Here is a 27,914-nt window from a genome sequence, read left to right on the forward strand (position 1 = left end):
TTAAAATTTGTTAAAACTATAAACAATTTGTAGTTGTTATTTAATAATATTATAAAATATTATTATTATATAATTCAATAATTATAGTGATTATTATTTCCCTTAGCTATTTAAGGGAAAGTGTGCTTATTATGCTCATGCGTATCTGTTTAATAGACATAATTACACTGTTAAGGTGTGTCTGCCGGAGATGAGTCTATTGAGTACTTCTGGGCTCTGAAATCACCCAGGACTCCTTTGCCCTCTTCCTCTGCCTCCCCCAACCTAAGCCATATAGCTGTCATTAATTCTGCATGCTAACAGCTTTGTTACCTAAATATATTATTATGCTTTTCAATTAAGGAGCCCAGGACCTTATGCAATTGGTCCAAGCTGACCCAGATACCAAGAGGCCCCACAGCCACAAAAGGCTATAGAGGCAGCTGCAGTCTGTCCTTAGCTAGACCAGCCAGACCCATCCCAGTGTCAAAGGGCTCTCCAGAGACTGAAGCCTTGGACCCTTATTGCCCACCACCTCCACTGCCAATCAGTGTGACTTGGAGAATGCCCCTCTGGCCTGGGAGTCAGATGCCTTGGTAGTAGTTCCATATTCATCTCTTGCCTATTAGAACAGTGCTCCTCAAACCTGAATGTGCCTATGAAGCACTTGGGGGTGTTGCTAATAAGCAGATTCTGTCTCATAAAGTCTGGGGTGGGGGTGGGGTGCCTGGGTGGCTCAGTTAGTTAAGTGTCCGGCTTTGGCTCAGGTCATGATCTCATGGTTCATAGGTTTGAGACCCACATTGGGCTCTGTGCTGAGAGCTCAGAGCCTGGAGCTTGCTTCAGATTCTCTGTTTCCCTCTCTCTCTGCCCCTCCCCTGCTTGTGCGCATGCTTTCTCTCTCTCAAAAATAAATAAACATTAAAAAAAAAAAAAAAGCCTGGGGTGGGGCCTGGGATTCTGCATTTTGAATGAGCTCTCAGGTGACAGTAATGCTGTTGACTCATTGACCACACTTGGAGCAGCAAGGAGCTAAACTATAAACTTCCCCTCTGCGCCTCATCTTCTTTATCTTCAGGATGAAGATGCTAGATTTGGTGACCTCTGAGGACCTGTCCAGCTCTGATTTTCTGTGATTCCAGAATAAATGATAATGATGGCTTTTGTAGCTGATGTTTATAGCATATTCATTTTTTTTTTAAAATTTTATTTATTTATTTTAAGAGAGAGCAAGCAGGGGAGGGGCAGAGAGAGAAGGAGGGAGAGAGAATCCCAAGCAGGCTCCATGGTGTTAGCACAGAGCCTGATGCGGGGTTTGAACTCACAAACCGTGAAATCATGACCTGAGCCGAATCCAAGAGTCAGATGCTTAACTGACTGAACCACCCAGGCACTCTCCACCTTTATCCTTAATAGCCAAAGTATGGAGACAACCCAAACATCCATCAAACTAGTGAAAGGATGAGCAAATTGTGGTATACTCATATCATGGAAAACTACTCATTAATAAAAAGGACTGAACTATTGATATATTTGATAAATTTATCAAATACATTTGATGAATCTCAAATGTATTATGCTAAATGAAAAAAGATGGCATAATATGTTATGCTATTGATATGAAATTATAGAAAAGAAAAACTATAAGGACAGAAATCAGATCGGTGGTTGCTAGGGGCTATGAGTGGGAGGGGGTATTTATTGAAAAGGGGCTTGAGCAAAGTATTATGGAAAGGGTGATGGAAATTTTCTGTGCCATGATTGTGGTGGTGATATGTGAGTGGATACATTTGTCAAAAAATCATTGAATTATACATGTAAAATTGGTGACATTTATGCTGTGTAAATTATACCTCAAGAAAGCTGACCAAAGGAACCTCTCAAAAACCAAACCCCATAGATACTGTTCATTGAGTCTTCACAATTTGCCAGGCATTTTACAGAGATTGTGCCCCTTCTTTTTACTACTCCTTCAAGTTAGAATTATCCCCACATGGGGAAGGCTAAATTCAGAGAGGAAATGACAGCTTTCAAATAAGAGGTAGGATTTGAATCCATGTCTGATGACTCCAGGACTTGGGCTACTTCTGGATGACTACATTGATTCTCAAATCCCTCAGTCCTTGCTTGTAGCTTAGTGAAAGCGAGCAAGCATGAGTGGGGGAGGGGCAGAGAGAGAGAGAGAGAGAGAGAGAGAGAGAGAGAGAGACAGAAGATCCAAAGCAGGCTCTGTACTGAGATATGGAAAGAACAACCCCAATGGCCTGTCACAATTTACCTGGGAGGCTGGGATTATTATCTTCTCCATTTTGCAGATTGAGAACCTGAGGTTTATAGGGGTTGGGCAGCCTCCTTGAGGGCACACAGCTTGTTAGTGGGTAGAGATCAAGCTTGAACTCTGTTCTTCTGGCTCTCAATGCCATGTCTTTTCCTTTTTCCCACAAGCAAAGAGAGGACAGAGTCCCACCCTTGAAAAGTTTACAGGGATACAGCAAATGGCTCATAGCCTTTAAAGAGCACTGAAGGGGTGCTTGGGTGGTGTAGTCAGTTAGGTGTCCAACTCTTGATCTCGGCTCAGGTCATGATCTCATGGTTCGTGAGTTTGAGCCCTACGTTGGGCTCTGGGCTGATAGCGAGGACTCTGCTTGGAATTGTCTCTCCTCTCTGCCCCTTCCCCAATCGTTCTCTCTCTCTCTCTCTCTCTCTCTCTCTGTCTCTTTCTCTCTCTCTCTCAAAATAAATAAATAAACTTAAAAAAAAAGAACACTGAAAAACAGCTTATAGTCATGTAGACTCCAAGAGGTGGCTCAGAATAAAAGGATTCAGAGGAGAACTGAGCCAGGAATGGCAGAAGCAGTCAGGAAAGATTTCCTGGAGGAGGTGAGGCTGGGTAGGTTAGACACAGAAGTTGGGTACAGTTGGGATAGGCAGAGGTGGGGGAGTTATATTTGTGTCTCCACTCCCAGCTCCCTAGGAAGACTATGATCTGAACTATGGGAAGAAGACTTGAACCATGGAGAGAACACTTGTGAGACATTAAGCTTGGACCTGGCTAGGATGGCTGGTAGAACTCGCTGCTGTTCTCCCTCTGATTCTGTCCAGAGGAACTCTTTGGGAGGGGGAGGCAGCAGGAAGGGCATTAGCCACAGATAAGCAGAAGGGAAGTGACCCTGTCTTCAGGACCTTCCAAATGGCCCACCCCTAAGCGTCGCCAAGATGGCTAGCAGATCTATCCATTCAGGCCAGGCATCGGATCCTGTTGCCCCAGGGGCTCCAGATGTGGCCTAGAAGCTGCCGGGTATTACTCAGCCACCCTCCCCACCTCTGACCCCGTCCCCACCTGGGACCACGCTACTCTTCTGGGCACTCAGGAGGCCTGTTGCCTCCAGCAGCTGGTGCAGGATTAATAATTGAGGCTCTCTCCTGAGCTTTGCGTCCATCAGGGACTAGTCCTCCTGCTGCCTGCTATTATTGTGCTCTGATCAATTAGTGGGGAAGAAATGAGGTCAGAGAGAGCAGGTGTGGGCTTGGCTTTGTTTCCGGGGGAAGGGCTAGGTTGGGCTGTGGCTGGGGTGGGGTGGTGATGATGAAGAGACAATTCTCACGGCTTTAGGCCATGGGCAGTAGAAAGGAGAATGGACCACAGCAAATACAGGGCTTTTAGCTCAGAGGGCTTGGCCTCACTGTTGCCAAGAGATAAAAACAGCATTTGGAAAACATTTGTGCTCCAGGCTGCGCAGGGCACTGGGATGGGCCCATTAGCCACTTAATGTCCTGGATAATAACCCTCGGCTTCTGAGAATGTCAGCTGGAAATCCAGACTCTACCAACAGTGTGGAAACAGGCCAGCATCCTTGGCCTCATGTTCAAAGCCCTCTCCATTTAGCCAACCAATCCTACTCGCTTCATCTATAACCTTCTCTCATGTGGCTCTATGCTCCAGCAACCTGAGCATGTCCTGGGCTCTCTTATTTCCTTTCCTTTGCTTAAAATGCTGCTCCCTTCTGCCCTACTATGTTCCATCTCTGCCTGTTAAAATCCTCCTCATGTCATATACTAGCTTCTTCATGAAGTTTTTCTTATAGTCTCTATCAGCAGTTGTCTTTTGCCTCTGACCTACAGGATGCCAACAACATCTTACCTTATATTAAGGGAATTTGAACTTGTTCTCCTTTTCCTGTTCAAGAGCACTGGAATCACAGAAGACCATGACATGTCCAGTTCTGGACAGCTGGCCTTGACTTTCTAGCACACAGTAGGTCTGAGGAACTGTGTTAAATCTAATACCCATCTATACACATGCAGTCTATTTCTCTATATCACTCTGAACACATGAATGAGCAACTTTTTTCACCCATCGATGCTTTTGCATTTGCTCTTCCCTTGGCTTAAGTACCCTTCCTTGCTTTTTTCTCTGGCAAGATCCAGCTCCACATCAGGTTAATCTGTGCTCTCTCTGTATCTTGAGCTCCTTCCTGTCTTTGATGTTATCATTCACACTGTGCTGTGAATAAGGCAGGCATTTTCCTCTCAAAAGACTTACAGCTTAGCAAGCAAGCAAACAGCTACAGCACAGTCTTCAAATCCAGGGTTGACTCTCAATCTTCAGGCTTTGGTGTCATAAAAATTCAAATAGTATAAAAGGGTAGCTAACAAAAGGTTTATCTTCTCCAAAACCAGAGCTGCTGCTATACTGCACAGCTCCAGGCAGGCCATTGCCACTGTGGTCTAGACACGTGGCTCCACCTGGGCTTGTATAGTGCACAGGCTTTACAACCATATCTGGCAGCCCTGCTCCAATCCCTAAGCTGAAGTTCCATTCCCCAGAGGTAGCACTGTTACATTTCTTGTGTATCATTTTAGATGCTTTACACATACCAAGCATTTGTGAGTGTGTATCCTTTCTTTACACACATCGGATTATGTTATACACAATCTTTTGCATCTTGTTTTCTTAATATATCTTGAAAATAACTTTATATCAGAACATCTGGGGATCTACTTCATTATTTTCAATACTAGCACACTATTCATATTATATGTGTGTACCATAATTTAATTACTCCCCCATTGATGAACATTTAGGTTGTTTCCAATTTATCTTAACACTCTAAACAGTACTGCCACAAACACCTTTATAGGTATATCTTTGAAAGCTTTTGGTGAGTTAGTTGTCTGTGGGATAAATTCCCAGAAGCTGAATTGGTGAGTCAAACAGAAACATGTGTTTCAAAGTTTGATGCACATGACCAAATTTCCCTTCAAAGACTGAGCTAAGCCTTCTAATATAAGTAGGAACTAGTAAGGTAAAGGCCTGAGCATAATGAGCAGCATGAGTAGAGGCATGATGGCTTGATAGAACACAGCCTGCTTGGAGAAAATTAATTGTACTGTGTGGCTGAACTATAAAGCAAAAATTGCATGGTGAGTGATGGGGCTAACCTCTCTGAGGCAGTGGCCAAGTCACTCAGGTATTGGTCTAAATCTCAGTGGTTGGCACCCTATGGCTTGCTGGCCAAATCTGGCTCCCTGCCTATTTTTATAAACAGAATTTTATTGAAACATTCCACACCCATTTGCTTACTTATTGTCAATGGTTGCTTTTGCTACAATGGCCCAGCTGAGTGGTCACAACAGAGTATAGATATCCCACAAAGCCTAAAATATTTACTACCTGGCCCTTTATAGAAAACGTTTGCTGTTCTAACTAGTAATACCAGCCTGAGAACAGTGGCAGGCATTGGAGAATTTCAAGGAGTAGAGGGACATGGGTCAGATTTGCATTTTGAAAAGATCACCATTGCTGTGTAGTGAGGATGGGGGTTGGGAGGTGTCTGAAGGTGCAGGAAGAAGGCTTGTGCAGGACTCAGGTGAAAGATTATGCCCTGGATTAAGGCAGAAGCATTGTAGATGAAGAAAGGAACATGGATTCAGTAGTGCTTGAAGAATAGCTGGGTTTCTGAGTGAGGAAGGTCCACTAGAGAAGTCAAGGATGTTTGGGAAGATGCTGTGTTCTGGTGTTGACATGTATGACAGACGAGTCAGGCACCCAAATCCACTGACTCCATTCTAGCTGCTGGTGCCAGTGCTTGGAGTGTGACTGCTCTGGACCAGGGTCTCTGGTCTCCCTTAGGTTGAAAGACCAATGTCTTCCAACCTTTAAGCCGGCATCGTCACAAGGAGACCCTTATAAGGGGTTTCTTATAAGGATGTGCTCAATTTTTATCTTCTCTTGGAGCACCAATTCAGCTTTGATTTTTAAATGTAACCCTTCTTGATTTTCTGCCCATTTAGAAGGTTATCATTGAGATGACTCAAATGATGCATGAAGTGGTGAGGAACTTGAACTCATGGCATAGATTGGGCTGCTATTTTGCTTTTACCCAGTTCCATGAATGTAATCTTCTGGTCACTTCCAACAAGAGAATACTTTCCCCCCTCTTTGAGCCAGTGGGGGTATCCTATTCAAATCAGAAAGGTTAAGTATAAAGAGGAGGTAAAGAACTGGGAATAAATGATTCACTAGAATTTAAAAGGATAATGACAAAGGATATTTTTTTAAGCTTATTTATTTTGAGACAGACAGACAGTGTGAGTGGGGTAGGGGCAAAGAGAGAGAATCCCAAGCAGACTCCACACTACCAGAGCAGAGCCCAATGCAGGGCTCAAATTCACAAAGCTGCAAGGTCATGACCTAAGCTGAAACCAAGAGTCAGACACTTAACTGACTGAACCACCCAGCCACCCCAGGATAATGACAAGGGATCTTAAGCGTGCATTGGAATCAGCCTCTTCAGAAGTCAGACTCAGAATCACTGTTGTCTGAGTCATAAGAATTATGTCCTAATGACAACACAAGACAGACCATGGTTGTCCAGGTAAAGGTAGAAAATAAAGAACAAGTATAGTTCAGTGAGACCTGTGGTAGTAATTGCTCTGCCTTTTAAAACAGTAGTCTGGGACATCCTCTGAAAGTATAAAGGTTGACCTGAACAGAGAAGAGAGAAGAAGGGAGAAGGAGGGACAGACAGCAAAGGACAGAGAGAATGAGAAGCAAGTGAGTAAGAATGGAGATGGAGAAGAGGAAACTGAATAAGTTCCTGTGCATAGGAGGTACAGGTGAGGTATTTATTGTGCCAGGAACTCCAAACTGATGACTAATTTATTCTGCATAATAACTCTGAAGTGTGGGTTGTATCATCATCACCTTATGCACAAGGAAGCTGAGGTTCACAAAGAACGAGTGGCAGAAGTGGGGCATTAACCCAGGACTGTCTGACTCCCAAATCTGTGCTCTTTCTTCCACCCTCCATAGGGCCAAGAGTGGGTAATGGGTAGACTAGGGTAGAGGGAAGAGAATTTAGGAAGGCAACAGGGCTGGAGAAGTCTAACAAAATCCAAGCGCTTGCCAAGCCCGGCCACTCATGCCTGAGCAGCTGGCTGATTTTTCATAAAATAAAAGAAGTCCCTGAATTGAGAAATATGTGTGTCTCCTAGATTGGATTGTGCAGTGAACAGTAGCCAGAGCGAGCAGTAATCCATCACGGCCTGGCGTTGGCGGGTGCTGCCAGCCGGAGCCCTGGTGGAACTGTTGTGAAGGTGACCTTGGGAGAGAGCCAGGGTCCAACCTCTAGCTGCCTCCTGGGAGCCTGGGCATGGGATGGACGGAGATGGGGTGACAAGTTCCCTCCTCCCTACTGCTGAGCTATTTTCCTCCATTTTCTTTTCAGCATTTTACATGTTGCACCAATGCTGGTCTGGCATCAGCTGGCTAGGTCCCAGGAGCTGAGGATGGGGCTGACCTGGAGAGATGGATTGAGCCAGCAAGACCCCAAATCCTACACATCCTACAATGAGACTCAATTTATCAGCCCTTGTGACCCCAGACCTAACTGTCCTCCCTTGTTGGCTGAATTCCTTGTGTGGAGCCAATTGGCCTGAGATGAGCCCTGGAGGGCATCACTTCACTTAGGGAAGGCCAGTGGTTAAGGATTCTCTGCAGTCAGTCAGACCTGGCTTGGTTGCCTATTTTACTATCTGTGTGGCTCAGACATGCTATTAACTTCCTAGCCTCAGTTTCTTCATCTGTAAAATAAGAATTCTTAGTATACTTGAGAGAAAAAAATAAGATAATGTATGTAAATAAAGCCATTAGTTAAATGCCTGATGCACAGTATCTTGACAAAATGGTAGTTATAATTATTTCCTTTATTCTTCAGGGTCACCATGGCAGATGAGGATTATCTATCTTATTTTACAGGGATCCAGAAATGTGCCCCTCTGTGCCTTTGAGGATTTAGAAACGACAGAGAACAAAAGACTTGCTTTCTGGAACCCATATAAGCCTTGATATTTTATGTTCTGCAACACTGTTGGGCTTTCTGATCTCCTGCATTCTTGGCTACCATAAACTGAGTGCTCGCCATGTTCCAGGTACTGCATTAAACTCTTCTCAAACATTAGCACTAGCTGCTGTAACAAAAAAACCCATGAAAGCATATGGTTCAAACACTATGAAAATTTATTTCATTCTCAGGTCAAGTCCAGGATGGGTGTTCCTGATTGATAGGAAGCTCTCCTCCAGCTGGTGAGTCAGAGACCCCGGCTGCTTACATATTGTGGGTCTGTCAGGTTCATCTCATCTACGCCCAGTGGCAGAAGGAGGAAAGAGCACAGAGGATGGAGGTTTTTGTGTACCAGGTCAGGAAGTGGCACACATCACTTCTACTCATGTTCCATTTGCTGGAATTCAGTCATGTGGTTTCTCCTAATGACAGGAGACTGGGAAGTTTAGTCTAGTGATGTGCCCAGGAGAAGAAGACATGGGTTTGGTAAAGAGCTAGGAAGTCTCTGTCATGTGTCATCATTCTGTTTTATTCTTACAACAATTGAGGGAGGGAGGGAGGGAGGGAGAAAGAGAGAGAGAGAGAGAGAGAGAGAGAGAGAGAGAGAGAGAAGAGAGATTGCTCCTTCTGTCTTAGCCAGCACTTTGCCATGAATTCCTTTTCAATCTTCCAATATCTGCCTGGCCCTTTAACCCTGATGATCTCAGTGGAACCCCTTTTCTTCTTTCCTTTCCCCACCAATTTCCCTTGTTCTAATGATTTCCTATAGGGTGCCAGATATTTGTATAATATTCAATGTATCTTATAAAGGGTTTTCTGTTCTTTATCTTACAATAGATGGTGAGAGTTATCTATAACAATAGGCAAAACTTACTGAGTGCTGATAATGTGTTTTTCCAAACATTTTATACATATTAACTCATTTAATCTTCACAACCATTTATGAGGTAAGTTCTATAAGAATCCGATTTTACAGATAAGAAAACTGAACTACAGAAAGGTTAAGTAACTTGTCCAGGGCCACTCAATGGTGTAGCCAGAACTGGAATCCAGCCAGTCTGGCTCCAGAAATCTCTGCTGTGGACTATATTATTATTGAGTAGTATTGTGGGTCGGACTCAGAGCTAAATGCTCCATATGGATTAACTACAAATCTATGAGGAGTAGTTAATTGTCATTGTCCTTACTTTACATATAAGGTGCTCCAGGCTCAGAGGTGTTAAACAACCTGTCCAAGGTCACACAGCTATTAAGTGACAGGTCTGAATGAGACCAAAGTCTAAACTCTAAGAACAGTGAGATTGTATTTTCATTTCCACAGGGAAGAAGAAGGATTCATTTTATTTTTTTTATTATTTATTTTTTTAAATGTTTTCTTTTAATTTATTTTTTTAATTTTTTAAAATTTACATCCAGATTAGTATATAGTGCAACAATGATTTCAGGGGTAGATTCCTTAGTGGCCCTTACCCATTTAGCTCATCCCGCCTCCCACAACCCCTCCAGTAACCCTCAATTTGTTCTCCATATTTATGAGTCTCTTCTGTTTTGTCCCCCTCCCTGTTTTTATATTATTTTTGTTTCCCTTCTGTTATTTCATCTGTTTTGTCTCATAAAGTCCTCATATGAGTGAAGTCATATGATTTTCATCTTTCTCTGACTAATTTCACTTAGCATAATACCCTCTAGTTCCATCCACGTAGTTGCAAATGGCAAGATTTCATTCTTTTTGATTGCCAAATAATACTCCATTGTATATATATACCACATCTTCTTTATCCATTCATCCATCGATGGACATTTGGGCTCTTTCCATACTTTGGCTATTGTTGACAGTGCTGCTATAAACATGGGGGTGCATGTGTCCCTTCAAAACAGCACATCTGTATCCCGTGGATAAATGCCTAGTAGTGCAATTGCTGGGTCATAGGGTAGTTCTATTTTTAGTTTTTTGAGGAACCTCCATACTTTTTCCCAAAGTGGCTGCACCAGCTTGCATTGTCACCAACAATGCAAAAGAGATCCTCTTTCTCTGCATCATCGCCAACATCTGTTGTTGCCTGAATTGTTAATCTTAGCCATTCTGACAGGTGAAGGTGGTATCTCATTGTGGTTTTGATGTGTATTTCCCTGATGATGAGTGATGTTGAGCATTTTTTCATGTGTCAGTTGGCCATCTGGATGTCTTCCTTGGAGAAGTGTCTATTCATGTCTTTTGCCCATTTCTTCACTGAATTATTTGTTTTTTGGGTGTTGAGTTTGATAAGTTCTTTATAGATTTTGGATACTAACCCTTTATCTGATATGTCGTTTACAAATATCTTCTCCCATTCTGTCAGTTGCCTTTTAGTTTTGCTGATTGTTTCCTTCGCTGTGCAGAAGCTTTTTAGAGGTCCCAGTAGTTCATTTTTGCTTTTGTTTCCCTTGCCTCTGCATATGTGTTGAGTAAGAAGTTGCTGTGGGCAAGATCAAAGAGGTTTTTGCCTGCTTTCTCCTCGAGGATTTTGATGGCTTCCTGTCTTACATTTAGGTCTTTCATCCATTTTGAGTTTATTTTTGTGTATAGTATAAGAAAGTGGTCCAGGTTCATTTTTCTGCATGTTGCTGTCTAGTTTTCCCAGCACCACTTGCTGAAGAAACTGTCTTTATTCCATTGGGTATTCTTTCCTGCTTTGTCAAAGATTAGTTGGCCATATGTTTGTGGGTCCATTTCTGGGTTCTCTATCTGTTCCATTGATCTGAGTGTCTGTTCTTGTGCCAGTACCATACTGTCTTGATGATTACAGCTTGTAGTATAGCTTGAAGCCTGGGATTGTGATGCCTCCTGCTTTGGTTTTCTTTTTCAAGATTGCTTTGGCTATTCGGGGTCTTTTCTGGTTCCATACAAACTTTAGGATTATTTGTTCTAGCTCTGTGAAGAATGCTGGTGTTATTTTGATAGGGATTGCATTGAATATGTAGATTGCTTTGGGTAGTATCAACATTTTAACAATACTTGTTCTTCCTATCCAGGAACATAAAATATTCTTCCATTTTTTTGTGTCATCTTTAATTTCTTTCATAAGATTCCTATAGTTTTCAGTGTATAGATTTTTCACCTCTTTGGTTAGATTTATTCCTAGGTATTTTATGGGTTTTGGTGCAATTATAAATGGGATTGATTCCTTGATTTCTCTTTCTGTTGCTTCATTGTTGGTGTATAGGAATGCAACCAATTTCTGTGCATTGATTTTATATCCTGCAACTTTGCTGAATTCATGGATCAGTTCTAGCAGGTTTTTTTGTGGAATCTTTGGGTTTTCCATATAGAGGATCATATCTGGGAAAAGTTAAAGGTTGACCTCCTCCTGGCTGATTGGGATGCTTTTTATTTCTTCATGTTGTCTGATTGCAGAGGCTAAGCCCTCCAATATTATGTTGAATAACAGTGGTGGGAGTGGACATCCTTGTCTTCTTCCTAACCTTAGGGGGAACGCTCTCAGTTTTTCCCCATTGAGGATGATATTACTGTTGGCTCATTCACATATGGCTTTTATGATCTCGAGGTATGCTCCTTCTATCCCTACTTTCTCGAGGGTTTTTTTTTTTATCAAGAAAGGATGCTGTATTTTGTCAAATGCTTTCTCTGCAACTATTGAGAGGATCATATGGTTCTTGTCCTTTCTTTTATTGATGTGATGAAGGAAGGACTCATTTTAAAGAATGGGAAGGCATATGGTTAGTATGTCATTTCAGGTGGTTTGTGTATATTTTAGAGAGGGAGAGCAAGCACTGAGGAAATGGAAGGCCCTCCACTTTGCTGACTGTGACAAGTTATATTGAATCCTTCTGAGTCCCACTTGCATTCTTGCACTCAGGAGCCTATATCACCTTGCAGAAAACTTGTGCATGTTAGCATTTGAAATACTCATGTGTAAATCCCAGATTTGCCCTTGATCTTGAATGAGACTGAGTCTTATTTTCTTATTTCTAAAGTGGTGATACTACAGTCTGTCTGCATTTTAGGTAGGTGTGTGTGTGTGCGCGTGTGTGTGTGTGCGCGCGTGTGTGTGTGCACGCGCGCGCACGCGTGTGTGTGTGTTGTCCTTTAGAGAGTCTGGAACACAGTAGGTACGTAATAAATGGTTGCTCTTGTGTGACAGCTGAGGGGTTGGATAGCTGGCTTAATACCACAGAACAGAAGGTGGGTTGAGAACAGAAGAGCTATCCTCAGGTGAGGTGCAGCACAGTCCTCCTTTAAAGGTGAGGAAACAGTCTAGGGGGCAGGCGATTTACTTTCCCAAGGTCACACGGCCAGTTAGTGGTGGCAGCAGGACTCCTGGCCCAGAGATCTTTCCACAGCTCAGCCTCAAATAACAGCCTTTGGATTCTATACTTTTCAGCTCTTCTCTGATGGGTTGAATGATGATCCAGGGGCCCCTAAGAATTACTCTGGCCCACATCCTTTGTTGAAAGATAAATAGTGAGTGAACCTTCTGAAGTGAGTTGGAACTACTTCTCCCTTTGTTTTGCAAGGTCTGGGGGGTCACAATGGGTGACTCCAATAAATAGCAACGGTCTGGGAGCTGTACTGTGAGGACCCATCAGTAATTTTCTCATTTGTTGGCTAAATGCGTGAAGATAAAACTCCTCACCTATCACATTCCCCTTGACTCTTAGATGTCTTCAAGGTTAAAGGTTGCCTTGTTCCAGAAGCTGAAATATTCCTGTTGGCCAAGTCTGGCCTTACGTGGCTGATGTTCTTCTGAGATAGTGCTGCCCACTCACATCCCCCGGCTTCCATACTCCATCTCACTGGTCATTCACCTCCCTGACCAGCCATCATCTTCCCTGACCTGAAGCCTGCTACAGCCTCTACTTGGCCTCACTGCCTCCCCCATTGGCTCTTTAGCCCACTATCTACACTGAAGCCAGAATTAGATTTCTTGCCATCACTTGCCTGTTTAAGAAACACTTTAAGGGACTTCCTGAGTGGCTCAGTTGGTTGATCATCCAACTTCAACCCAGGTCATGATCTCATGGTTCATGAGTCTGAGCCCTGTATTGGGCTAGCTGCTGTCAGAGCCCACTTTGGATCCTCTGTGCCCCTCTTTCTCTACCCCTCCCATGCTCATGCTCTCTCTCTCAAAATAAATAAACATTAATAAAAAGAAGCCTCCTGGTCCCTCCTGCATCATTTCCCACATTCGTGCTGGCCCCAATCCCTCAATAGGCCCCACACATTTTCAGGTCCTTGTTCTCACTGCCTGCACTACTGGCTCCCTTCAGCTGCCTGGTCCAAACTCCAAGCCCTAACAAAAATACTTTCCCTTCCCTTAACTGCTCAGGTCCTTCTGCATGGGACTCCTAGCATGCTTTGCTCTTGTCTCATTGGGTGGTAACTGATGTTGACCTCTTTGCTTGGCTTCTTAGTTCCCCACTGGGCACTAGATTCCTGGAAGACAAGGCATGGTGTATCTAGGTGTAATGGCTGGGTTGTTTGTCAAACTGAGCCCAGCTGATTGCCAAAATATGGAAATATTTTTGTACTATTTGGCAATAGCTATCCGGGCCTTTCCCCCAGGACCCTTAGCCTTCCTGTGGTCCAGCAAGTAAAGACTTAATACTGGGCATAGCTGAGGGCTCCCACTTGGTCAAGCTGGCTGTTACATTTCTAATTTCACCACGAAAAACCTTTCACAAGGAATGGGACCCATTTCGTTCTTCTCTACCAGATGAACACCCCAGGTTCCTCTAAGGTCTTGGCTTTATGAAGAGTCTCGAGCAGTGGCTTGGGAGCCCCTGCTCACTGGAAAGTAACAGAAGCCTTCCCTTCAAGATGCCCAGGTCTGAGAGCATGGGAAAGTGTGGCCCTTCTCTGGTGGCCTAACATGGAGGCAGGTATTAACAGCTTGAGATTTCAGGACCAAAGGTTGTGGAGGGCTTGATAGTTCCGCTCAGTTATAGAACCCATACTGCATGCCTGGCACCAAGTGAGGCACTGGGCCTCTAGAGCTACATCAGGGTAGACCTTTTGGAGTTCACAGCCTGGATGGGGAGACAGGCATGTAAACAAACAATGACAGCATGGGGTCATGATAGAGGTGGGTGTGCGATGGGGCCTTGAGAGGTCCAGAGTCAGGGAGGGCCACTTGGAGAATAGAGAAGGCCAGCTGGACCTGAGTTCTGAAGGACTGCACAGAGGAGTCTTTCCCTGAGCCCAGGGTCACCCCTTCCGGACCACTACCCTCCTAGAGCAGCAATGCCCAGTCATTGCTCTGTCTCTGTCATTGCTGGTCTTCTCCTGCCAAACCACAGTGTGAAAACAACAATAATCAAAACTTAGGGGTGCCTGAGTGGCTCAGTTGGTTAAGTGTCTGGCTCTTGATCTCAGCTCAGGTCATGATCTCATGGTTGTGACATGGAGCCCTGCATTGGGCTCTGTGCTGACAGTGCAGAGACTGCTTAGCATTCTCTCTCTCCTCTCTCCCTCCCTGTTCCTCTCTTCTTCTCTCTCTCAAAATAAATAAACATTAAAAAAACTTAAATTGTGCTTACCATGTATAAGTGCTTTATATATAATAACCCATTTAATCCTCACAGTGATCCTATGAAGCAGCTGCAATAAATGTTCCTGTTTTATAGATGGGGAAACTGAGGCAAAGAATATTTTTGTAATTTGTCCGAAGTTGTGGAGGGAGAATGTGGCAGAGCAGCTAGGCAGCCTAGTTCTAGCATAGAGGTATTTTAGCCACCATACCACTCTACCTCAAACCATCTCCAAATATCACAGCTGGGGTCCTCATCTCTGTGGTGAGAACACGAGGTGGTCTTTTCTTCTGGAATGTATCATGTGGTTTGTAGTCCCCACAGTCTCAGGCACGTTTTGACACAAGCTCCTTGAGATCCCAGGTGCTACATGTATCTGTTGGAGCTCACAGTGAGGGTTTAGCCATGGGCAATCGCATCCCCCCCCACTCTCACCCTTGAAGTCAGCATAACATCACAACCTACAAGAGCTCCAGGAGCCCAGGTCTAACAGAGGATTCCCAAACCTGCAAGAGTCATTATTGCCCAAGCTGGCCTCACCCTTTCTTGCATCCGTGTCCTCACAATGCTCCCTCCTCTTCTCTCACAGGAACCTGCATGGAGGAGGTGACATCTAAGTTGGATTGTGAAGGGTGAGGAGTTTTTCATGCAGAGGAGAGGAGCGCAAACCTTTCAGGTAGAGCTTCCCAAGCACAGACATGGGAGTGTGAAATAGTATGATGTGTTTGGGGAATGAGGAGAGTCAGGGTCAATGATGAGGCTGGGAAGGTAAATAGAGGATATGACCTTTGCCTTCAGTCATTGGGCAATAGGGAGTCACTGAAGAATATGGAATAGTGGAATTGCATGGACGTATTGGTGTTTTAGACATACCATAGAGCATGGTTTCCTAGGAATGGACTGGCGGTGGGGCAGCCAGGAGGGAGGCTGTGCCATAGTTCTTATACAATAATAGCTTAAATTAACATGGTGAAAGAGAAGGGGGCAGCCAAGAAATGCTTCTAAGGACTTGAGACTGCTGATTGTGGGGTAAAGGCAGGAGGAGTTGGCCCCTGGCTCAGGCTCCTGGCTTGGATGACTTGGGGCTGGTGCCAGGAGAAGGGATACATTTGGGTACTTTATAAAGTAGTGAGATCTATCTATTTTGGACGGTGACTCAGGTGGGGCTCAGGTGCCAATGTGCCCTGGATTGTTACCTACACAGGTGAGCTCAAGAGTGGGCTTTGGTCTAGAAATAAAGATCCAAGAGTCCTCAGAGGAGGGAAGAATGTGAAGCCATGGGAGGGGGTAAAATTCCCTAAAGAGAAGGTGCCAATGACACCATGAAGGAGAACCAGAGAGTGGACCCTGAGGGAGGCTAGCAGTTCAGGGGCAGGCCACATGGATGATATCTTCAAACTGTCAGGTATAAGTCATTCATTCAACAGACTGATCACTTCCTATCTGCCAGGCTCTGTTCTTTATGCTATGAATGCAGCAGGAAGTGAGATAGAAAACCTCTGACCCATGGAGGTACATTCTAGTGGAGAGAGGTGGACATAAACCAAAGTAAAATATGTAGCAGGACAGGTGGTGGTTAAGTGTTCTGGAGGCTAATTAAGCAAAGGATGGGGGGTGGCTAGGGAGGGTTGAAGTGGAGAGCTGCAATTGTAAATGTGGGGGCCTCATTGAGGTTATATTTGAACAAAGATTTGAAGGAGGTGAGTGAGGTAGATATCTGGGGGAAGACTGTTCTAGGAAGAGGAAACAGCAAGCGGCCCTAAAGTAGGCTGTGCATGGCACATGGGAGGAATAGCTGGGAGGCCATGCAGTTATCACCAATATTGTATAAGTATTATTGTTATATAGTTATTATATAAATTTTCAGTATCTACCCCTGCTCTGTACTGCAATGATTTTTGTAGAGGTGATCTTGGGCAAGTCCCTTAACCTCTCTGTACCTCAGTTTCCTCATCAGTAAAATGGGGATAATAATAGTATCCAATTGTTGGTTAGATCAGATGAGTTAGTGTATGTAAAGTACTTTGCATAGCACCTGGTACAGAGTATTTGCTGCTACTACTAGTATCACTATTATTATTTTTATAATCATCATCTCCCTCTCTCTAGACTTCAAGCCCTTTGAGGACAATGGCTGTGTGTGGTTCTTCCCTGCAGCCCAGAGCCAGCCCAGGGCAAGGCTTCACAGTGTAGGCTCTATAAGGGAGTTTTTGGATAGAACAAATAGAAAAACAAAAGGCAGGACATGGAAGGAGCCAGGTCTCTGGTGCCCCCCCACCGCCCCAGCTCCCCAGACCCTGCAGAGCTGGCCAGGGCCTGGACTGCTGGGGCTTGAAGCAGGCCCAAACTCCATGCGCATGTGGAGCCTCCAGGCCTGACAATCTATTTGTTATTAGGGTAATAAATAAACAAGTTGCTTGTCAGCACAGGGACTGGCACGAGCGCCTTAGAAGATAAATGCTGCCTCTGAAATAGACAAATATTTACCATCCTCCAGACGAAGTTGTCAGCCCTGCTAAAGGCCTCCAGGGCTTAGAATTAAAGTGCACATTGAGATTTTTTTTCTACCCTAATGGAAATATATAGCATACTTCTTCATAACAAAGAATGTGTAGCTGCCTGTCCTTGAGCACCTACTGTGTTCTGGGGCTTTCCATCACACTCATCACAATCCTCTGGGGTAGGAATTGTGATCACCACATTCCAGATGAGGAAATTGACACTTGAATGAGTGAAGTGACTTGCTAAAGGCCACACAGTGAAGGCTGAGATTTGAACCTGATCCCTAGCCCAGGCTCTGGGTTGGAATTTCCTGTAGCCAGTATGTCAAGATCCTTAGCTCAGTGGGAGGAGTGGTAGGCACAAAGACGGGCTCCTCTCCACCTTATTACTCTGGGCTCACTTCTACTTTCATGGAACAGACAAATGAGGTTCTTAAAGGACTGTGTGCCTGAATGAGGTTGTCACAGGAGGATGGCAGATGTTGTTTGAGTTTTAAAACTACAGAGCATTAGAGCTGGGAGAGGCTTTATAGTTCCTTATACAAATGGAGACCAAGGTCTAGCCCAGCCCTGATATGTTAGCTTCTGCTGTGTGTGCAGGAATCATGTGACATGATCCCCACTTCACAGATCAGGAAATTAAGACTTAGAAGACTAGCAACTTGTCCAAGGTTACATTGCCATGAAATGGCAGCCCCAGGGTTCCAAAGTGGAGCATCTCCAGAGTGTGTAGGTAGAGTGAATGGGTCACCTACATGCCAGGCTGTCAAGATCCACTCCTGGTTCTGTCATTTATTAGCTGCATGACCTTGGGCAAGCTACTTAGCTCTTTGTGCCTCTATTTTCTTATCTGTAAAATAGACATACTAATAACTTACCTTGCAGGGTTGTTGGGAGATTGAAAAAGTATGTATAAAGTACTTATACTCTGTCTGACATATAGCAAAAATATTAGTAATTATTATTTATTACAAATATTAGTTAATTATTATTATCATTATTGAGTTGTTTGTGTGTCATTCATTCAGCAAAATTTATAGGTGTCTGAAGCAGATGCTGTCAGTACCCACACATATGCCCCCAGAATTTACCATTTCTGAGCATAATAGGCAGGCCAGAAGTACCAGGGTGTTAGCATACAGAGCAGCTTTCAGCCAATAAGTAATGGCAGCTGGTGGATACATACCCCAGCTCTCTCACCCCTCAGGTGGGATATTCCGAGACAGAAGTTCTACACTGGTTCCTGCAGTTACGTTCCACCAACTCGTAGAGGTAACTTGCTTAAAAATACACCCTCTATTGGTGCCTTCCTTTCCTTAGCTCACTTCCCAATATCCCTTCTAGAGTTTCCTGAAACCACTTTCCAAATACACTACCTGCAGTTTAATCCTTGTTTTAGAATCTGTTTCTGAGGAAACCCAAACTACCCAAAGGTAGTTTCTAATGTGTATCAGATCTTATGTTTGGGGCTGAGTAGGCAGGTGAAGTAGAGTTGGGAAAATGAGGAGAGAATTCCTGGCAGAGGGAACAGCATCTGCAAAGGCACAGAGATATGAATTGTGTTTGGTGAAGTGTGAGGAGAGGAGTATTGCTGGGCTAGTTTGACTTTTACTTTGGCTGTGATATGGACAGGTTTAGGAAAGATCCCTCAGATGGCCATAAGGAACACTCTGCCCAGACAGTAGTCTCAATTTAATATTTGAGGACCGTCTGCAAAAAGTGGGGTGTTCATCTGCATTTTTCCTGTAAGGTTCCAAAGGTGTTCATCAGCTTAAGGTTGGTTTTAAATAGTTGAATTTCATTAGAAAAACACTATAATTGCTGATGGACCTCATTATGAAAGGCTCAGCCTAGAGACTGTGAGGGCATCTGAACATTCTTTGAACATTCTTTGGTACAGGCAAGAGGCTCAGCTCAGTCCTAGAAATGACCTCTGCCTCCCTCAAAGAGCAGGGACAGGGTCTGTCCTCTTCCTCTCTCTGAACCCCTGAACAAGGCTTTCTTTTCCTCATGTTCCTTCTCCAAGAAGCATCTCTTCTACATATAAATCACTGCTCTTCTCAAGTCCCTGAAGTTCCTTTTGGATGTGTACTCTCTTTCAGTTCAGCAAACAGTTCTTGAGTTGTACTTGAGTGGAACTCTTGAGCAGGCCCTGGAGACCCAAGGATGCCTCAGATGTGAGTCTGTGCCTCCAGGGAAAACTCTCACTCTTGAAGAAGAGATGGGCATGTAAACTGACAGTGATTTATATGGTGGGAAGATGTCACAACAGAAAGGCAGAGGGAGGGATTAATCAAATCTAGGGAACAGGTCATGGAAAGCATCTCAGAGCCAATGTAATCTAAACAGGGTTTTGAAGGATGCAGAAAAGTTGGGTACTGCTCTTCCTTGACTAGGTGTGTGCCTTCATAGAGAATGAGCGTCAGACTCTGCCACACTTTCAACTTCTTCCCCTAACTCAGACTCCTCCAAAGCTAGATATGCTCAGGCTCTATCCCCATCCTCAGCCACACCTTGAGTCTCACCCCATTCTGGTGGGAAGAGAAAGTAGCTGAGAGCCTGGGACCAGCACTGCCCCACCCCCATCCCCACTTTGCTTTTGAATTCCTGAGCTGGAGCTCCTGTCCCAACTATATGAACTCTGGGTATTCTTTAGTTTCTCCCAGTGAAACTCTTGTATTTTATTATCTGATTTATTTTGTCCTCACAATATTAGATAGGCCCACAATATTGGATAGGTGGAGCAAAGTTCTCAGGGTCACACAGTCAGGTAATGTTTGAGCAGATCCTTGGACCTGGGACTGGCTGAGCCCATGGTACCATTCTAATAAATCAATTTGTTAAAGCCTTGGAGATGCTAGAACATTTGGATAGAAGATTCTAAAGTTGCTGAATATCTCAACAATCAACCTGGCTTCAATCTTACCTTCTTTCTACTAACAAATTTTCAATTTGTGATAATTCAGAATTTGTGAGCTGGCCTGAAATTTACCTTTGCCTTTGCCATGAAAAGTCTCAGCAGAGGTACATATTTTTGAAGAAAAAAGCCCTGCTCTTTGGATGTTTAATTGACACTAAATGTATCAACATTATGTGCCCATGGCAAAGATTTATATTCATTCATAAGAGTTAGCTATTCTAAGCATGGTTTTGATGGGCAGTAGAATATGCCACTTGTAGAGATGTGGGGGAAGAACATATTTCCTTGCTTTCATCCTGTAATTCACACTTTTATTTGTCAGAGACTCTGAGCCTCTGCCCCACAGCCAGTCACACTAATTCTGATTATTTATTTTTCATGTACTTTTATAATGGGACAGTCCTCTGCCCATGCCAATTGCTGTGCCATTACTCATGTTGAAGATGAAGGCAAAGTGGTTAAGGAGGAGAGAATTGAAGTCCGATCATAGATTCCCCCACTGACTTTATGTGTCCTTGCACAAATTTTTTAAACTTCTTGAATGTCATTCAAGTCTCTACTTTGGCTTAACTTCCTTTTATAGCTCCAGCTTCTGCTTATATTCCATAGATTACCTAAATCCTTCAGTCAAACATGCTTACTTCCCATTCCAGGAACATGCTCCATTCTTTCCTCCTTCCTCCTTCACTAGGAATGCTCTTTCTTTGCCTTAAAATCCCATGCAAAATGGGGCATCTGCATGGTGCAGTTGGTTAAGCATCTGACTCTTGATCTCAGTTCAGGTCATGATCTCATAGTATGTGAATTTGAGCACTGCATCTGGCTTTGTGCTAATGGTGTGGAGACTGCTTGGGGCTCTGTCTCTCCTTCTCTCTGCCCCTCTCCAGCTTGTGCTCTCTCTCTCTCAAAATAAATAAACTTTAAAAATTAAAAAAAAATCCCATGTATCTTTCAAGACTCGGATGAGAGGCTATTTTCTCCATAAAGCTTTCTTCTCAGCTGGCTGTGAGCCTCCCCTATCATCTCTTTGAGAGATTTTAGTCACATCCTACCTGGCATTAGAATTCTTGTAGACATGTCTTTTTCCTATTACTAGATTATAAGCTCCTTGAAGGCAAAGTGCATATTTTCTATATACTTATAAATCCACATTATAGACCTGGGTGTACAGATGTAAGTGGAGAAGTTGGAATTTATACTTGGGGGTTCTGGCTGCAAAGCCCCTGCTTCTGTATCCTATGGAATGGATAAAATAACTTCAATTTCAAATGCTGATAGTTATTTTGTACTTTGTGTTACCTGTAAAGATGAATCGTAAACTCTGAAGTTCTGTCATTCTCAGGAGATTATGGGATGACTCTGGCTTTCTTGGATGGCCAGGTGGGAAATTCAGCAGGAACTCAGTTGCAGATCTATGTCAGAGATTTCACCATGGAGCCCAAGTCTGGATTTGGGGGACATCCAGGCCTGAGACTGACCATCCCTTGTTCCTGGGATCTTCAGCTGGGTGGGATTCTGAGGCTGTGTGGGGATCTGTACAGGTTCCCAGTCACCCTTCTTATACCTCAACATCCACTCTTCCAATCTTTTCACCATCCAGTGTGACTCCTATATATCTTGCATTGAACTAGGTCCTGAAAATACAAAGATTAACCAGACACCATCTTTATCCTCTAGGGGGAGGCAGATATGTGAACAGATAATGAAAGCCTATGGAGATATATGTTATGGTAGAGGAAAACCTAGGTGTTGTGGTGGCCCAGAGCAGAGGGCCCAGGGGATCTGAGAGATCACACTTTCTGCCTCTTGCTCTTTCTGGACTGTGGAGTACATTGACTCATTGTGAGATCTTAGACATATCACATTTATTCTCTGACCTTGATTTTCATTCTCTGTACAGCAAGGTATCTGGGGTCAATGATCCCCCCAGATCTTATCCCACAATATTTAACTCTGTAAGTAAGTATTGATGCCTCTGTACTCATGCTGCTGGGCACAATGCCAGTCATCATAATACCCTCAATATTTCTCAAGAGGGGCCTCCTCAGAGCTCCAGGTCTCATCAGGCAGAGAAGCTCTGGTATTAGGTTGTTGACTCAGGACTTACAGAGAGGTTTCAGGTCATCTATTGGTGTCTGTCAGTGCTGGAATGGCCATGTCTGCTCTGAGCATTGCCTGCCTTCCTCCTATTTCACTGGGGAGGCTGCTCCCTGTAAACATCATGTCAGGACCCGGGGATGCAGTGTTAAGCAAAAATAGATGCAGTTTCTATCCTCATGGAGTTTACAGTCTAGTTGGGGAGTGAGCCTTAATAAAATGGTCAACAAATGAATGTATAATTACAGCCTAAGATAAGTGCTCAAAAACAAGAGGCATGGTTCTAGGAGAGCAGGTATAGTAAGGACTGAAAAATATCAATAGATTTAGCAGCATAAGGTCATTACTGAGGGTTGTTTTGTTAGAGTCATAGGTCCAAAAGCCACACAGGAGTGGGCTAAATTTAAATTGGAGGTAAAGAAGTGGAGATGGTCAATGTAGGTAACTCTCAATCAGTGAGCACTGAATGAGCTGGAAGGAACTTCAGAGGTCTTTCATGGAAGGCACTTTAAGAAAGGTCACAAAGTGAGGCTCCTGAGTTGCTCAGTCCATTGAGCATCTGACTCTTGATTTCAGCTCAGGTCGTCATCTCAGGTTTGTGAGATTAAGCCCTGCATTGGACTCTGTGCTGACAGCATGGAGCCTGCTTGGGATTCTCTCTCTCCCCTCTCTCTCTGCTCCTCCCTCACTCATACTCTTTCTGTCTCTCTTTATCTCAAAATAAAAATAAATAAACATTTTTTAACAAGAGAAAGGTTACAAATAGATTCACAGACATCATCTTTGTAATCCTTAGAACAATCTTGTGACACGGGAAGGTCAAATTCACATTTGACAGATGAGAAAAATGGAGACCCAGCAAGGTTGTGTGTCTTGAGCAGAGTATTCACAGCACACCCAGGACTGGAACTTAATTCCCCCAGAATCCCTGCCCTCCTTATGCTCTGCAAACACTGTTTGTTTAGAGGTTATCTGAATGAATGTGTATTGTTTTCACCATACTCAGGGTTTCTTTATTACTTCTTCCTTCTCTCCTCAGTACTGAAGGATTCAGGACCATGGCCAGCACCGAAGCAGCCTACAAATTCTGAAATAAGCTTAGAGTCTTAGCCAAAGAGATCAGCACTGCCTTTGTAAGTTGGTTTTCTCAACAAACATAAACCAAACATCTATTAAGTATCAGGTGCTGTGAGAGGTGCCAGAGACTCAGAACTGGAAAACTGACCTTAGGAAACCTACCATCTAGGATGGAGAAAACGTGGACACAGATAATCACAACAGAGTGTGAGATATGCACAAAGGTTGTGGGATCAAAGAAGGGTTCCTGGAGGAGGCCCAGCCTGAGCTGAATCTTGGAGAGACCAGATGGCAGTGAGGAGTTACTGGGTAGTTTTAAGCAGGGGCTTGAAAACGTCACATGTGTGTTTTAGAAAGGTCCCTCTGGTGCATTGTGAGAATAAAGGAGGGGGTGAGAGAGAGGCAGGGACTGACTCAGGAGACTGAGCAAGAGGAAGGAGTCCCCCCAAGCTCATTCTAAAAGGCACAGCCAGGTTTTCATCTCACTTGCAACAGTAGATGGAAATATCCTGGGTTTTACATGTTTCCTTTTGGCACTGAAAGATTTACCACCTTGCCAGCTGAAGCTGACACTGTGAGAGAACTGTGTTGCTGGTGGAAAGGAGGGAATTGAAATTTGGGGATAGAGAGAGGAAGGAGAATTTGATTTGCTGAACAGTCACTATGCATCAGCACCATGCTAGGTGCTTTTCACGTATTCTCATTTAATTCTCCCAACAACTTGTGAAGTAATGAGGTCCCCAGTTTCCATAAAAAGAAACTTTATGGAAGAGGATCAGAGATGCCAATTAACTGTGGCCTATGGCCACACACAAAATAAAAGGGAGAGGCAGAATTTGAATTCAGATCTGCATGTCCCCAAACTCCTCACATTCCCTCTTCATGCACATGCTGTTTTGGTGGGGACCCAGCTGACAGAGGAGGAGAATAACGACTTCTGGGCACCCACTACTGCAGCCTCCTGTTCACACACAAAGGAATAATCATATTAAGTATTGTTTTCTCAGTTCCTAAACCCAGAAGACTTGGAAGGCCACAAGTAGACATAGGATCTGTGACTCAGCCCCTCCTGGGCTGGGTGCATTTTGCTTGTTCCTTACCATCCCATAGTACCCCGTCTTGCAGAAAAGAGTGCTTCTGTGTCCAGGAATGAGAAATTGAGGGGTTTCATATTGGTGCCAATTACCTGCTCTGACACCCCTCAGGTGCCCTTGGCCCCCAAGTTTTGGAGGCTGTATCATTCTCTCTGGGCACTTTGCTGCGGCTGTGGTGATGTCTGCCGCAGAGCCTGAGGAAGCTTTATGGAGATGGTCACACTCCAGTGCCCAGCCTACTTGTTGGAACTTTCCAGAAATATTGCACTGCAGACATTTTCCACGCCGTTATGCTAATGGAATCAGGAAAAATCAATTGTCCTTAAGGAACAGGGGAATGAGACGTGCTGTAAATGCCACAGAATGAGTGATTGGTTGATTGCTTGCCGGCGATCGGAGCGCGTCTCATCCCTACATTATTCTGATGAATTTTTATGGCATGCCTCCTCTCTTGCTTGCTCCCTCCCCCCACCTCACCCCCCTAGCTGGGGAAGAAGGTTTATGGCTTGCAGCTTCTCAGTTGATTGAATGCAGCTGGCATTGTTGCAGCAGAGGACAAATAGGTACATTTGCTTTACAGGCTGGGAAAAGTGGGTTTGGAGAAATTGCACTGCCACGTCCCTCTGCAACAAAGGCGCCCTTAAAAATGCAGATATTTTTTATGAAATGACTTTACTTTCCTTCTTGGCTGTCCGTAATCTTCCTATCAGAGGAAAGGGCAAAAAAAAAAAAAAAGGTTGGGGGAAAGAAATATATGGCTTGCAATTCTGCGGAAATCCGATTTTTCATTCTCATCACAAAGGAAGCTAACGAAGGCATTTCATTAGTATTCATTTTAGGCCGATGTGATTTTCTCCTCTTTGCTAACACAAAAATAAATAAATAAACAGTCGAGCCATGTCTGGGAAACTGCCGACAAGGCGGCCTGGAGCAGAGGTCAGCATTTTCTAGAATGAGTGTATACCGCATTCAGCAAGGTGGCCAAGAAAATGGATCCAGCTCAAATAAGGACCATCTGGGGCAGAGAAGAGACAAGGTTTAGGTGGAGACAGGTCCCTTGGGTTTCAAAGCTGGTGTCCAGCTTGGCTGTGACAGTTTATGGACTGGGGAAAGCAAACAGGCTGTTACTATTGTTTTCCATGAGGAGTTTGTGTGATTCTGGCTGCTGGTCCTGAGGCAGGGGATATTTCACATCTGGTCAGGGCACTAAGGAGCTCCTTCTATTGTTTATTCTTCCCTGTTTCTTTCTCAAGGACAGCTAAACCCTGTTGAGGGCTGAAATCATATTGTGAAAATCTGGGAGTTTTTGGCTTGGAAGTAGAGATTTTGGGACACAGCTGTTGTCTTCATCCATCCAAAGGGGCATTGTGGGCAGAGGAGCAGGCTTATTACATTGGGCACCAGAGGGCTAAACTAGGATCTGTGGGTGGAAGTGACAGTAGGCAGAGGAATCTACCAGATATGAGATCAAATTTCAGATCAAGCATTTTCTGGTGTGTCCATAGGCAAGTTATTAATGCCTCTGAGCCTCAGCATCTACATTTGTATAATTAGGTAAGTTAGAATAAAATCCAATCTTTTTATTATTTTCTAACTAGGATCAGGTATAGTAACGTGCAGTGCTGGGAAGCAGGTATTGGTGACTGCTTTGCAGAGAAGTTCCCCTTCTGAGGTTCAGAGAGGTGGTAAGTTGCACAACCTCTGGAAGCAGGCTCCTGGTCTCTGAAGTCAAAACTTCTTACCTGCCCCCCAGCCCCAGGCCCTCTTGTTCAGTGGCTTCTTGGGCTACTATGAGCAGGAGGTGAGACACAGAAGCAGATAGCTCTTTGTTCTTAGATAAAAATTACCCAGTTTGCCTCAAATACCAAGTCATTTTATACATTTCTGTCTCTCTCGTGGACTGTGCATTCCCAAAGGGCATTGTTCCTTTGTACCCTCTGTGCTCAGTTCCAATGGCTTAGCAATTCCTGACTTGTCTTAATGTGCCATATCCTTGGATGGTTACTAGCCCTGGCCTGTGCTCTTGTGCCTTTGCAGAACCTTCTTCCCTGCTTTTCCCATTTGGCCAAGTCTTACTGATCCTTCAACTCAGATGCCACCACTTCTGGAAAACCTTCCTGGAGACCCACACAGGTCTTTATTCTCTCTGTGCTCTTGTGGGGACATGGTGTACTTTTTGTAGAACTGTAACTGTAATAGTAACAAAAGCAGCAAGAATCAGGGAGTCAGGTTGACTTGGGTTCAGATCTTACCACTGATGTACAATCATGAATGAGTCTCATTTTCCTCCACGAGCCTCACTTTCCTCATTGGGCAGTGAGGATGGTGATATTACCTACCTCCAAAGACTGTTTGGAGGAGTCAAGGAGTACTATTTGCAAATTACTTTGCTCAGTGCCTAGGCACATAGATGACAGTAAAAATTCAGAATGAATGAATGAATGAATGAATGAATGAATGAATGAATGAAGTTTCTGGTTGGTTAGAAATCTTGATAAAGAAGACTGAGGACACATTTTCAAATCTTCAGTTTCCTCACTCCTGTCCATATTCCCAGAATAATAACTAACCACACAATGTGCCAGGTAGTTAGTGGCAGGCCCAGAGGTAGCACTAGGGTCTCTGAGGCTCTAGTTTAGGCATTTTTCATGTCTCCCCTCCCAATCAGGACTTTAGCTCATCAAGGGCTCAGTCCCGTCTTCTTCACCTGTCTCCCTACTGTGGGTAGCCCATGAGGTGTTGACTGGAGGGTGATAGGGCTCAGTTGGGGAGATCTGAAGTTCTCAGTTCAACCCTGCTTGCCTGCGATCCCATGGCTGTCAGCTTTCTCATCCATCATGGGGCAATAATATTTCTTTCCAGGCCTACTGCGCTGGGCTATTACTGAAGAGGGAGAGGAAGAGGAAGAAGAGCAGGGTGCTTCATCAGTTCTTGTGCTTCTAGGAATTAAACTGATGGCTGTTGTTGCTGTTGTGGTTGTTGTCATTGTCTCTCAAAAGAGTCCCCACAGTCAGGGTCTTGGTGCCAGTCTCTTAGAGGAGATGGCTCTGCCCTTGAAAGCCACTCTCTCGGCCTGGCGTTTCCTGTGGGTAATTTGAAACTGGGGCTCAGAGAACTGAACTCCAGTTAATGGTTTTCAATAAAGAATTAAGTGCTGCTAGTCAGGCTGGCGCTGGGGCTGGTTTCCCGGAAGGGGGAGAGGGCTGAGGGAGGGGGCAGTTGCACGCATTTAGGGATGCGTTTGCATTTTCCGGTCAGTTAGGCAGCCTGATGAAAAAGGGATAAGATCAGGCCACAGCAGCCAGAGGGTGGAGTGGAGGGGGGAGTAAGAGAGACCCAGACTTGCACTATGCAGGCTTCAGGGAGGGAGTAA

General features: G+C 44.2%; 1 long non-coding RNA gene across 1 annotated transcript in view; it reads left to right on the forward strand.

The window, feature by feature from the left end:
* The window catches only part of LOC109266642 (uncharacterized), a 61,503-nt gene extending 33,990 nt beyond the window's left edge, over window positions 1–27,513 (forward strand). The window contains exons 2-5 of the long non-coding RNA XR_002079799.2: window positions 15,442–15,528; window positions 23,410–23,503; window positions 26,579–26,674; window positions 27,404–27,513. This is a non-coding gene — a long non-coding RNA (uncharacterized LOC109266642). The remainder of the gene's footprint in view (window positions 1–15,441; window positions 15,529–23,409; window positions 23,504–26,578; window positions 26,675–27,403) is intronic.
* Window positions 27,514–27,914: the final 401 nt, after the last annotated feature.

The sequence above is a fragment of the Panthera pardus genome, unplaced genomic scaffold, assembly GCF_024362965.1.
Source record: "Panthera pardus isolate Hobbes unplaced genomic scaffold, ASM2436296v1 HiC_scaffold_11, whole genome shotgun sequence".
Lineage (NCBI taxonomy): Eukaryota > Metazoa > Chordata > Mammalia > Carnivora > Felidae > Panthera > Panthera pardus.